This window comes from Panthera leo, chromosome B1 (assembly GCF_018350215.1).
Source record: "Panthera leo isolate Ple1 chromosome B1, P.leo_Ple1_pat1.1, whole genome shotgun sequence".
NCBI lineage: Eukaryota > Metazoa > Chordata > Mammalia > Carnivora > Felidae > Panthera > Panthera leo.
Window position 1 is genome coordinate 81,350,128 of NC_056682.1, and position 12,644 is coordinate 81,362,771.

Sequence of the window (12,644 nt, forward strand, 5' to 3'; positions counted from 1 at the left end):
CCTACATATTCTTTTTTTTTTTTTTTTTGACTAGCATCTGCAAAATATATAAAATTGAGGGTTGCCTGTGTGGCTCAGTCAGTTGAGGGTCCGACTTTAGCTCAGGTCATGATCTTACAGTTCGTGAGTTTGAGCCCCACATAAGGCTCTGTGCTGACAGCTCAAAGCCTGGAGCCTGCTTCAGATTCTGTGTCTCCTTCTTTCTCTGCCCCTTCCCTTTTTGCGCTCTGTCTCTGTCTCTCTCTCAAAAATTAATAAACATTAAATAAATTTAAAAATATATATAAGATTGATAAATATATTAGGCCATTAAATCTTATTAATTTTTTAAATCTCAGTAAATTTTTTGAAAATCTGAAATTAAACAGACCACATTCTCTAAAAATAATAAAATACAATCAAAATCAATAATAAATGATCAAATAAAAGGGAAAAAGGAAACAAAAACTATAGGACTTCAGAAAAAGAGCATGTGAAATAATAGAATGGGATACATCCAAAATTGAACTCAAAAACAAATTTATAATTTAAATCTTTTCATTATTTGAAAAAGAAAACTAAAAATAAATGAAATATTCAACTCAATAAGTTAGAATTTTTTTTAATGATAAGAAAGCAAATAAAGATAAAAACAGAAATCAAAGAACTATGAAATAAAAACTAATAGAGGTATACATGGACCAAGAGTTGTGTCATTGGAAGAAAAGTACTACAAAAATGTCCTGGCAATTTCGAATTAAAACACACACACACACACACACACACACACACACACACGCACACACATTAAATATGAGGAAGGGGACAGAAACACAGGTTGAAAATAATTTTTTAAATTGTAAAATAAAACCTACCTTTTCAATCATGACAGATTACATTATTCAGGCCAACCCTCTCAGCTGGAGGGAAGAACAACTTAAAATAGCACAAAAAGCAAGTTTTTAAAAGCAACAAAGATCTGATGAGACAGTAAGGAATTTCCAGGCCAAAATCTAAATAGAGAAGGAATCCTTAGAGATGTTAGCAGAGCACTTCAGTTGCTTTTGCACTAGAGCGTTTGCGAAACTAGGCAAACTTTCACTTTAAGTGGACTTGGGGAGGGTGGACAAGAGAAATCAAAGCCCAGGGTTTAACCAAGGTGAAGATCTAAAAGGAAACTCTTCCAGAATAAAGCTAAGATACTCAAACCATATTCCCTCAGTCTAAGGATGAGCCAAAGGTTAACCTACCCCCATTTCTGCAGGAAGGCTTCCTTAGCTCTGAGCAGAGCAGGGAAGGGAAATAAAAACCATCCCTGAGAAAGTTTTAACTAGATGGATGCTTCAGGAGCTTGCATACCATATTCACATCACTGAGATGGTTCCGAACCCCTTAAGCCATGAATTTAAGCTGTTTCTGAACTGATAGTGTACCTATGTATCGGACAGAGGCAAAGATATCTTTACTTTAGGCCAATGGGAATCCTCAAAAATAATTTTCCAAAGGAGAACAAAAAGCAGCTTACAGTCAAAAGTAACAGAGTACCCTGGGGAAATCCTCAAGAATGAAAATCAGCAGAAACAACAAACTACAGAAACAAAAGAGTACGTTGAATTCGACTTTTTCAGGGATAGATAATATAATTACTACGCTCACTACATTTTAAAAAATGAAAAACAAGTTTAAAATATCTTCAAAGGATAGGAAACTATAAAATATAGGCTAGCATATTTGCAAGAAAACTAAACAGAACTTCTAGAGATAAAAAAATAATTAAGATAAAAACTCAATTGGAGATTTAGCAACATATTAAGAAATATTTGAATAAAGAATTAGTGCGTTTGAAGATAGGGAAGAGGAGATTATCTGAATGCAGAGATACAAAGAGGTGCTAGTTATGAACAGGAGTTTATGTAACATGGGGCTTAGAGTAAAAAAGTCTACCACATGTCTAAAAACAGTTCCATTTAAAGAGGAGAGAAAAAGAGATGTGGCACAGAAAGTGGATGACAATTTTCCAGAAGTACCAAAAACATTCAAAATAAACCTCCACCTGGAACCATAGTGTAATAGCAGAAAGCAAAATCTTAAGATTATTTTAAAAGAAGCCAGAAGAAAAAAAAAAAAAAGACATATTCAAAAGATACTCAGTTAGATTGACAGCAAATAATGAAAGTCAGTAGATAGTGAAATATCTTTAATATGCTGAAAGGAAATTACTGCTAATCTAAAATTCTATATCCAGTAAAACCATCTTTCCAAAATTGAGGGTAAAATAGAGACATTTTAAAACAAAAATAAAATGGGGAGAGTTTATTACCACTGCAAAATCCCAAAAAAGAAATTATGAAAGATAAAATTTGGATTGAAGGGAAAAGTGATTTGAAAGGAAGAGTCTGATAGGCAAAAGGAAACAAAGGGCAGAGGAAGGGCTAAATGGTATGAGTGAATGTGAACAAATATTGCATGTTTCAAACAAAATGATAATGTCTAGTGGCATGAAAAACAACTTAGACTTAAAATCTATGAAAATAATTAAATGTTATTTGGGGACAAGAAGTAAATGGACTTAAAAGTGTGGTAGGTCCTTGTAGATAAATATATTAACTTTAGGCTTCAATAAGTTAAGTGTTCGTATTGTAATTTCTATGTCAAACACTAAAAAAAATTGGGGAAACTGGAGTGATCAAAATAACTAAATCGACCCAAAAGAAGACCCAAACATAGAGAAAAAAAAATAGAAGAAACAAATGCAAAGCACAAAATAAAATAAAATGGTAGGTTAAAATGATTTACACAGAGAAGCCCTTATCTATTAGCAATTACATTTAATATAAATGGATTAAATACTTCAAGTTAAAAAATTGTGAGACTGGGTTTTTAAAAATCAAACTATATGCTGACCCGAGACACATCTAAAACATAAGGGTACAGAAATGTTGGAAGTAAGAAAACTGGCAAAATTCAAATAAGGTGTGTGGTTAGTTTTATTGCATAAATTTTATTGCATAAATATTAATATCCTCTTTTTGATAATTGTACTATGATTATGTAAAATGTTATAATTAGGGAACTCTTAGTGAATGGTATATGGGAACTCTGTACCATTTTTGCAACATTTCTAACAGTTCAAAATTATGTCAAAATAAAGATGTACATATGCACATGATGCAGTAATGCCACTCCCAGGTATATACCACAGAGGAATGTTGACCCTCATGTGCCTGGAGAAATGTGTGAGAATGTTCATAGAGGCATTATGCCCTAAAACAGAGAGACACAAATGTCCATTAGCAGAGGAATAAATAAATTGTGGTATTTTCAATCTTTTTTTAACGTTTATTTATTATTGAGAGACAGAGAGAGACAGAGCATGAGCATGGGAGGGGCAGAGAGAGGGAGAGACACAGAATCTGAAGCAGGCTCCAGGCTCCGAGCTGTCAGCACAGAGCCCGACCCTGGGTCTCGAACTCACAAACTGCAAGATCATGACCTGAGCCAAAGTCGGATGCTTGACTGATGACTGAGCCATCCAGGCTCCCTAAACTGTGATATTTTCAAATAATGGAATATATAGAACAATGTAAATAAATAAACTACTGCTACATGGATCAACACTAATGAGTCACAACAACAAAAAATTCAGTAAAAGAATCTAGGCATAAAATCTTTATGCTACATGATTCCATTTAAAGTTCAAACATAAACAAATTATAATGTTTATGGATACATATTTGGGTGGGGAAACTAAGGGGAAAAATAGAAAAGTGATTATTTTATTTATTTTTAAAAATTTATTTTAGTTTTTAGAGATAGAGCACATGCGTGTGAGCGGGGGTGGGGGGAAGGGGAAGAGAGAGAATCCCAAACAGGTTCTGCACTGTCATCACAGAGCCCAATGCAGGGCTTGAACACACAAACTGTGAAATCATGACCTGAGCTGAAACCAAGAATCAGATGTTCAACTGACTAAGCCACCCGGGCACTCCAAAAAGTGACTATTTTAAAAGTCACCATTCTGGTTACCTTTAGGAGTTGGAGGGGGTTGTGTTTGGGAAGAGGAATAAGGGAGCTAAGAGAAGGCATAGAAGCTCGTGTCCCTTACCCATACTCTGCTCTATGCATCTCCTCATCTGGCTGCTGATTCATATCCTTTATCGAATCTTTTAATACACAGGCAAACTGTTTCCCCTAGTTCTGTGAGCCACTCTAGCAAATTAAAAGGACCTAAGGAGGAGGTTGTCAGAACCTCCAATCTGTAGCCTATAGGCCACAAGCACAGACAACAGCCTGGGACCTACTTGTCACTGGCATCTGGAGTGGGGAGTGGGGAGTGGGGCACAGTCTTGTAGAGCAGAACCCTTAACCTGTGGAATCAGATGCTGTTTCCAGGTAGATAGTGTCAGAATTGAGTGTTTTGTGTGGGGTTACCCCTAACCCATGTTGGACTAGGGTCTGGGGAACCCAAAAATAATTGGTGTCGTTAGAGGCAAGAGACAATGGAAGGAAAACTGAAAGTATAGAGAGGAGATGAACTTATTTAAGAGCCCAGAACAGGAGAGCATCTAACATGTTTACCCAGTTTTGTTGTTATTGTAGTTTGTCCCAGAGAAATCTGTTTCTAAAGAACTCCATTGGTAGATAAACGACTTCGTTCCAGATAAGTTTTAAGCAAAGAAAAATTAGGGTTACTGGATTTAGCAAATAAAAATGCAGGGTCTTATGTAATATTCAGGACATATTTATATTCCAATACTAAAAATATATTTATTGTTTATCTGAAATTCAAATATAACTAAGCATCCTCTATTTTATCTGGCAACCTAACCTAAACTGAAATGCATTTTGGACTTCAAGTTTGATGGTTACTTGCCACAATTATTATCTTAGGACAGTGGTTCTTAACTTTGATGGCAGATTATAATCAGCTAGGGAGCTAGTCTCAGGGGTGGGAACCGGGCATCGATATTTTTACAGTCAACCCTCTCTACCCTCCACCTCTCTCCCAACCAGGTGATCCTAATGTGCAAGATGTAGAAAAATTGGATCAATGGTTTCAAATGTTTAAATATTCTCCAGTTTACACAAAATTTCATAATGTGAAAAATCAAATTTCCAAATAGTTACCATAATCTAATTTAATGTCTTTAAATGCATCATCTTAACTTGACAGCAATATATGCAATATATTTGACATGACCACATCACTTTACAGGGATCCTGGTTTTTTTTACTACATTTCTCCGGAAACGTTCAAGCTTCTTTTCCTCTCATTCAGGAGAAAAATTGCTAAAAATTGCTATGGTATAAAAGTGAGCTAAAGGCTCTTCCCTAAACTGAGATGAAAAGCAATTCAATGTATTTTTTTAAATTGTATTTGGTGGTGGACTTTTATTTCAAAGGAGAAAGAAAGAAATTTTTAAAAAACAGATTATATTAAAGTATGAGAATTGCCTTAAAGCGTAATTCAATATTTATCAAATTGTGTATTTCTGCTGAACTCAGAAGAGTAGCTCTGGTCTCAGAAGACTAATATTAAACTGTTCATGATAAATATCCTTAGTCCCCTTTATACCAAATTCAAATGTTTCTTTGGTTCTTTTTCAATCTCACAAAAAAGGGAGACAAGCCTGAACTGCTGAATGATTTTTTTTTTTTTGAAATCTCATACACTATTTCAGCTTGTTAGAATAAATAAGAAATGTCTGTTTATTTAATTAAAGGAACTCCATTGGCTGTGTTAGCCTGTCTTCCTACTGATAGAAAAAGAAACTATACTTATAAAAGGAAAGGATCTAAAGTTGTGGGTTCAATTTCTCTTACGTTTTTTAGTCTATTTTGACAGTTGTTAAGAGTATCAGCCAATGTTTTGAAAATGGTTTATTCTGAGCCTTGAAATAACCATTGCCAACCTCACATTTTAAATCATTATTTCCGGGGTTCCTGGGTGGCTCAGTCAGTTAAGCATCCCACTTCAGCTCAGGTCACAATGTTATGGTCAGTGAGTTTGAGCCCTGCGTCAGGCTCTGTGCTGACAGCTCAGAGCCTGGAGCCTGCTTTGGATCCTGTGTCTCCCTTTCTGTCTCGGTGCCCCTCCTCCCACTTGTGCTCTGTCTCTGTCTCTCAAAAATGAATAAACGTTAAAAAAAATTTAAAAAAGAATAAATCATTTCCTCCCTAAAGATAGTTGATGGAGTGCCTCCAAAATATCTCATGATTATTTATTAATGCAAATTGCTTATTGCTTACCCTAAATCCCGTAGTCTCATGGAGAAATCCTGCTGGTCACCCCGACAGGGGTACTGGGTACCTGTGGTCAACTGCTGCACTCTATCTTCAGCCTGGCAGGCTCACACTTGACTTAGGATCTCTCAGGTAGAGACTCATTTTAAACACACTCATGGACACTAATGGGTGTGACCAGAATGACAATTTATTGATTGGTTATGAAAATACATCAGATACTTGTCAATAATTCTCTCTACAGGCCAATTTCCCTTTGAGGCCAAATTTCAGTCAGAAGAGGAGTAAGATGATTTTAATGGTTAGTGTCATTGATCTATAACACCTGATACACCAGCTTCATTTTAAGGTTTTATCCCCTATATTGTTGATCACCAGTTTTTATCGATATATACTTTTTTATTTTTTACATATATCTAAGCATTCAGTCAGATTACAGTTGAGTGTTGTTGGGCAAGAGTACATTTCTTTATCTTGTGTTATTAATAAAATGATGCTTCATAAGCTTTTTTAATGGCTTACTCCAGAGTTTACCCATCTTTTTCTCTTTTCATGTCTTGAGAGGCATCTCAACACTGAACAAATGCTGTACAAGAACCAAAGTCTTGTCTGTCTCATTTACAACTGTAACTTCAGAGCTTAGAACAGTGCCCGAAATGTAGGTAAGTGCTAATAATAATAGTAATAGAAAGAACAAATGCTGTCTTTAGTTATTTCTACACTTCACAGATGTTCTTAGAAAAAAGAACATGTCCTAAGTACTCATGGCTGATTTCTCTTTGAGGATCTCAAAGGAAATAGCTCACGCAGCACTTGCCTTTGACCCATCAACTTAAATGAGACCTTTCAGCCTCCACTTTCTTATTCTCTCTCATCTTTTTTTGTCCTTCAGCACTTACCACAGTTGGTAGCTTGCAATTTATTTGTGTTTATTTCTATAATCCCCAGAAGGTAAAGACTGTCTGTTTTATATATAGTCTATATCTACAGCCTAACTGTATGCTGTAGGCTTAATGCTATTTTATAACAATCAGCCAGATCTATCTTGAAGTCATGGGAGGAATAACACATGGCTTGGGGATTTGGGATATCAGGCTAGTTGGATGCTGAGCTATTTTGGCAGGTAGCCATCCCAACACCCCAAAGTAGTACCTCCTGGGGAAGTGCTGCTCACAGACAAACCAGGGGTCATTGGTAGGCTCCCGGCCATATATAGAAGGAAAGAGCAAGGGAACAATTTAATGTTCACTTGGTAAATTTGAAAGTTAAGATTAATATTATATTTTCTATAAATCTAGTTGCATACCTAATAATCACTGTGTGCCTGAAAGTTGTTCATCCCGGCTATGGTGCATAGCATAAGCATCCATTCATGGTGCACTTTGCCTCAACTATTGAATTTTATACATTTAAATGCTATTTACATCTGTAACTTTTACATCTTTCACTGCATGCTACGATAGCCAATTCACAGAAATAAATCAAATGCTTACAGGTACTGAAGTGTAAAAGTAATGATGCAATGATAGTGTAAATATAACAGAACTCTGAAAATGTAAACAGTGAACAAGAGCCCGATGCAAAGCTCGAATGTGAAACTGTATATGCGAGAACAATTGAATCTTGATGAATACGTGAAAATTGGATTTTATCAGACCAGCAATCAATTTGCCTCTAGTCTCTATTGCATTGTCTGTTACAAAACTTTGTTAAAGAATGGCAAGAAGCCACAGAAGCTTTTGCATTGCTTTCAAAGTACCGTGACCTTTCTGATAAACCAATTGAGTTTTTTCCTGAACAAGCACAAAATAATGCTTTCTAATATGAAATGGATAAATTCTGTCATTTAAAGGTGAAGGGACCCAAACTAAAGAAACATTCGAAATTGCACACCCAAAACCAAAACCAACAACAAACAGATAAGGAAGTCACACTAGTGCAAAAAACTTACGATCCCAACTATGAGGGTAATGATAATTACCAGGCTCAGGAAGAAACGTAAATTAGCCATTGGGAATTTCCTAATCAAAGAGGGCCATTGTGCATCATGTAATATTAATGGCATATAGCGCAGAAGGGCAATGTCTATCACGAGTGCATGCTAGCAGACATTTGGCTTACATTTGGAAAGAATCACAGATGTGCAGAGTATCAATCAACACTTGGCAGAAATGTGCAGAAATGTAGAAAAGGGAGGCGCTCCGGGACTTATCTGTGAGTTTGTTGCTTCACCCTTGTGCTCGAGGAGATTTTTCACGTGCATTTGGCAATTGTTTTGTGAGCCATGATGCAGGCTGGGAAGACACCGACAGCACCAGTAATGTTTTCAATAAGGAAGTGTTTGCCTATTTGGATAAACTGTCCCTTTACCTATTGCTGCATCTTAGAACACAGTCGGTGAACGTGGTTAATGTGTTCAAACTGTGGTCACTGAGTGTTTACCTCTGAAGCGTGCTTTGTGAAGAAACTGGCAGTAAGCACAAGCTGCCTTTTCCACGCAGAAATAAACTATTTATTGAGGTGAAAGTGTTTAGACAAGCTTTTGAAATCAGGGATGAGATAAAAGCATTTCTTCATGACACTAGTAATGCCATTTTTTTTTTTTTTTAAAGTAGGTTTTTCAAGTGGCACATTTCAGTGATATATTCCACTTTTAATAGCCTCAGGCTATCATGTCGGAATGTAAATTTTATCATTTTAAATATTATCACTATCAGGATTTCTTAAGAAGACCAAGCTATGGTATAAATATTTTAATCCACAAGTTTGATTTTAACACTTGATTTTTTTCATTCATTGGAGAAATCCAAGATAGTATGGTACTTACCTGTCATGTTCCCCCCAAATGAGATATATAAGAGAAAGTAATCCAAATGCTTTTCCCAAACCTAGAAAAACACTTTTTAGAGCCAAATGAAATCAAAGTGGGGTAAGATTCCATTTACCATCATCTCTGAGGTTGAAAGAAAACATTCCAAGTATTAAGTATGGTGTGTTTTTTTTTTTTATCCTAGTGCCTGACTTATCACCGAGAGAGAAATCAGAGCATACTTTCTGGGTATATGTTTGAGCCATATATTTAGAATTATTAGATGGCGGTCCTGAACAATTCTGCCAATCTTGATAACCAATAATTATGGTTAGTTCTATTTCAGTAGAAATACAGTAAGAAAAGACACTGACTGGATGTGAGCTCTAACCTATGCCTCAAGCCTTCCATCTTTTAGACAGTCACAAAAACCTTGATGAAAGATGACGAACAGTATCATCTTCTTCACTGATATAAGGTGATTATTATTAATTGAACACTATCTTGTTCTGGATGAACCTTGGAAACATTATACGAGGTGAAATAAAGCCAGATGCAACCATGCAAATATTTCATGGTTTCACTAATCTGAAGTACCTAGAACAATCAAATTCATAGAGACAGAAAGTAAAATAGGAGTTACCAGGGATTCGGGGGGCAAGGAAGAAGGGCAATGGGGAGCTGGTGTTTCATGAGTTTCTGTTTGGGGTGATCAGAAAGTTCTAGAAATCGATGGTGGTGATGGTTGCATAACAATGCAAATGTACTTAATGCCATTGAATTGTACACTTTAAAATGATCAAAATGGTAAATATTATGTATATTTTACCAAAGTAAAAAACTGCTTTTTTGCTATTTTAAAATTATAATGAAAACATATTTAAATATTCTCCAAATTGTTAGTCTTATGTGTGCCAACATCCAGCAGTGGTCTGTGCCAGCTCTGGAAATTTGTCTCATTAAGGACATTCGAAGCATCATTTCTACAGAATGGAGGAAGTGAGAACCCACTGAAAAGGCCAAGAGGAGGCCTTGAAGAAGTAAGGCCAGGAGGTGAAAGTTGGAGCTCCTTGTACTTTGCTGTGGGAGAATCCACTCTTCTTATCTGAGGAGATAGAGTCCAAAGAGAAATTTAACGTTTGGGTTTCTTCTCATGGAGTACAACTCGGTCCACTGTCAGGCAATGGAAGCATATCAGTGGCTGTTTATTTGATAGTTCTGTATTTATTTTGAGTTTTAACTCAGGCATATTAAACTGAAAGCCTTTGGTTGTGGAGTTCTTCTCTAGGCACAGTAATCAAAATAAGAGGCCTTTGGGACTCAAAGCAAAGGTCTTCTTGGACTTTACTGGAAGTATGGTATTTCCTAAAGTGGGCCTTGGAATGTTCATAAGTGTTCCATGAAAATAGGTATCTGGTAACTAAGCAATTGCTGCCACAGGTTTCTCCACTGCAGAACTTTCCAGAGTGTATTTTGAATCAACAAAAGAGTCCTTTTTTAAATGTTGCTAATATTGCCATAGGTATTAAAATTGACCTCTTTTTTGTTTTTCACACAGCATCTTGTGGGACCTGTGTTCTGGGAAGCACACTTTGGGAAAGGCTGGTCCTGCAGAACTGTGATATTGTGAATTACAATACGAAAAACATACTTGGTCTGCATCCCTATTTCTGGCACAGAGATCCTAAAACCCTTGGAATTACTAAGTGATAAGAGCAATAAAAGTGTGTTGACATGCATAACAAACCCCTTTCAACCTCACCTAAGTTTATGTTACTGGGGTGACTTTTGGAAAGTACCTAAGGCTGGGTGCTGGTTGCCAAGGGGATCAACCAGTTGATTAGAGTGTTGAAACTTTCTGTTCCATCACACTGACCTCCGGAGATGGGAGAGGAGCTGGAGATTGAATTCATCACCAATGGCCCAAGATTTAAATCAATCATGTCTGTATAATGAAACCCCTGTAAAACCCCCAAAAAGATGGGGTTTGGAGTTTCTGGGTTGCTGAACACGTGCAGGTGGTAAGAGAGAGGTGTGTTCACAGAGCATGGAATTTCCACCCTTTCCCCCACACCTTCCCCTATGCATCTTTCCCTCTGGCTGCTCCTGAGTTATATCCTTTTATAATAAACCAGTGATAGAGTAAGTAAAGTGTTTCTCTGAGTGCTGTGAGCTGCTCTAACAAATTAACTGAACCCAAGGAGGGGATCGTGGGAAGCTTTGATCTATAGCTGGTGGATCGGAAGGAAGCACAGGTGACAACCTGGACCTGGATTTGGCATCTCAGGTGTGTGGGTGGGGGAGGGAGGAAGGAACTTTATAGGACCGAACCCTGAGCGGGTGGGATCTGATGTGACCTCCACACAGATAGTGTCGGAATGGAATGGAATGGAATGGAATGGAATGGAATGGAATTGTAGAACCCAACTGGTGTTGGAAAATTGCTTGGTGGTAGGGAGAAAACCCATACATTGGAATTGTTGTCAGAATTAAAGGAATCATTCTTACTGCCATTTCTTTGCTTCTTGCCCATGTTTTACATGATCGCTACAGGTTATCAGCGGCTCGGTTGCTGTCCAATGCCCTTAACACTTTTTGTAATACAGTAGGTTTAAATAACATTTATTGGTTTTTTTTTCTTATTAGGAAAGCAATATGATCTTGTTGAAGAAAAATTGGAAAACACAGACCAGCAAAAAGAGTAAAATAAAACACCCATGATCCCACCATCTGGGAGTAATCGCTGTTAACAATTTCTAGGTATCAATTCAGCCCTCTTCTTATTATAAATATACACATTTATTTACTACAAGAAGACTATTCAGTATATGCTTTTTAAAACCTGATTTATAAATTTAACAGTCTACCACAAACTTCTTCCCATGCCAATAAGTGTTTGTCCACAGTATAATTTTTAAAGGCTAAACAAATTCCATCTTTGTAATTGCATAAATGTAATATTAAAATGCAGATCTGAACTATTGGCACAGACTTTGTAAGTTCAGGGAATACATAAACGCCTTCATTTTATCTCTCCTGTGTTGCATTTTAGTGCAATTTTTAAGGAAGGATTTGGTCAGCTTTTCCTAATCCCTTCACAGCTGCATTTTGACTATTTAGATATAGTCACAGCTGATCAAGGTTATGTGTGTCACTAACATATTTGCCTATAATGTAGTTCTTAGATGAATCCTGAAAAAGGACTATAATTTCTAGAGACACCTGTTAGCAATTTACGGATATTTATTTATGCATTGACTGTCATCTCATTGCATACTCTGGACTACCAATGGTAGTTAGCAACAGAAAAGCAAAGTTTAAGTTAGGGAATGGGAAAAATGCAAACTTTCTTCTAGGAAAGGAATTTGTCTTTTGAATTGAAATCTATAGAGAAATCACCATCTTTTCCAAAGATGATGCTACCTAAGTATTTCCATGTGCCACCCAAAACCTTACGTGTAATTATGTTCATATTTCAAAGGCCCTCGGAGATCAAAAGGGATGAGGACTGCATTCTGCTGGCGGAGCCACTGTTTTCAGGAAGGAAAGGATATGTCGGTGAAAGGGATAGCCTTTTTCAACAACTCCAGTAAAGCCCCTCCCCACCATGTCC

The 12,644-nt window shown here is 36.6% G+C and overlaps 1 protein-coding gene across 1 annotated transcript in view; it reads right to left on the reverse strand.

Annotated features, from left to right (window-relative positions):
* Positions 1 to 12,512, reverse strand: part of MMAA (metabolism of cobalamin associated A) — a 50,113-nt gene extending 37,601 nt beyond the window's left edge. The window contains exon 1 of the mRNA XM_042935395.1: positions 12,488 to 12,512. The gene's annotated coding sequence lies outside the window, so the exon portion shown is untranslated. The remainder of the gene's footprint in view (positions 1 to 12,487) is intronic.
* Between the last annotated feature and the right edge of the window lie 132 nt (positions 12,513 to 12,644).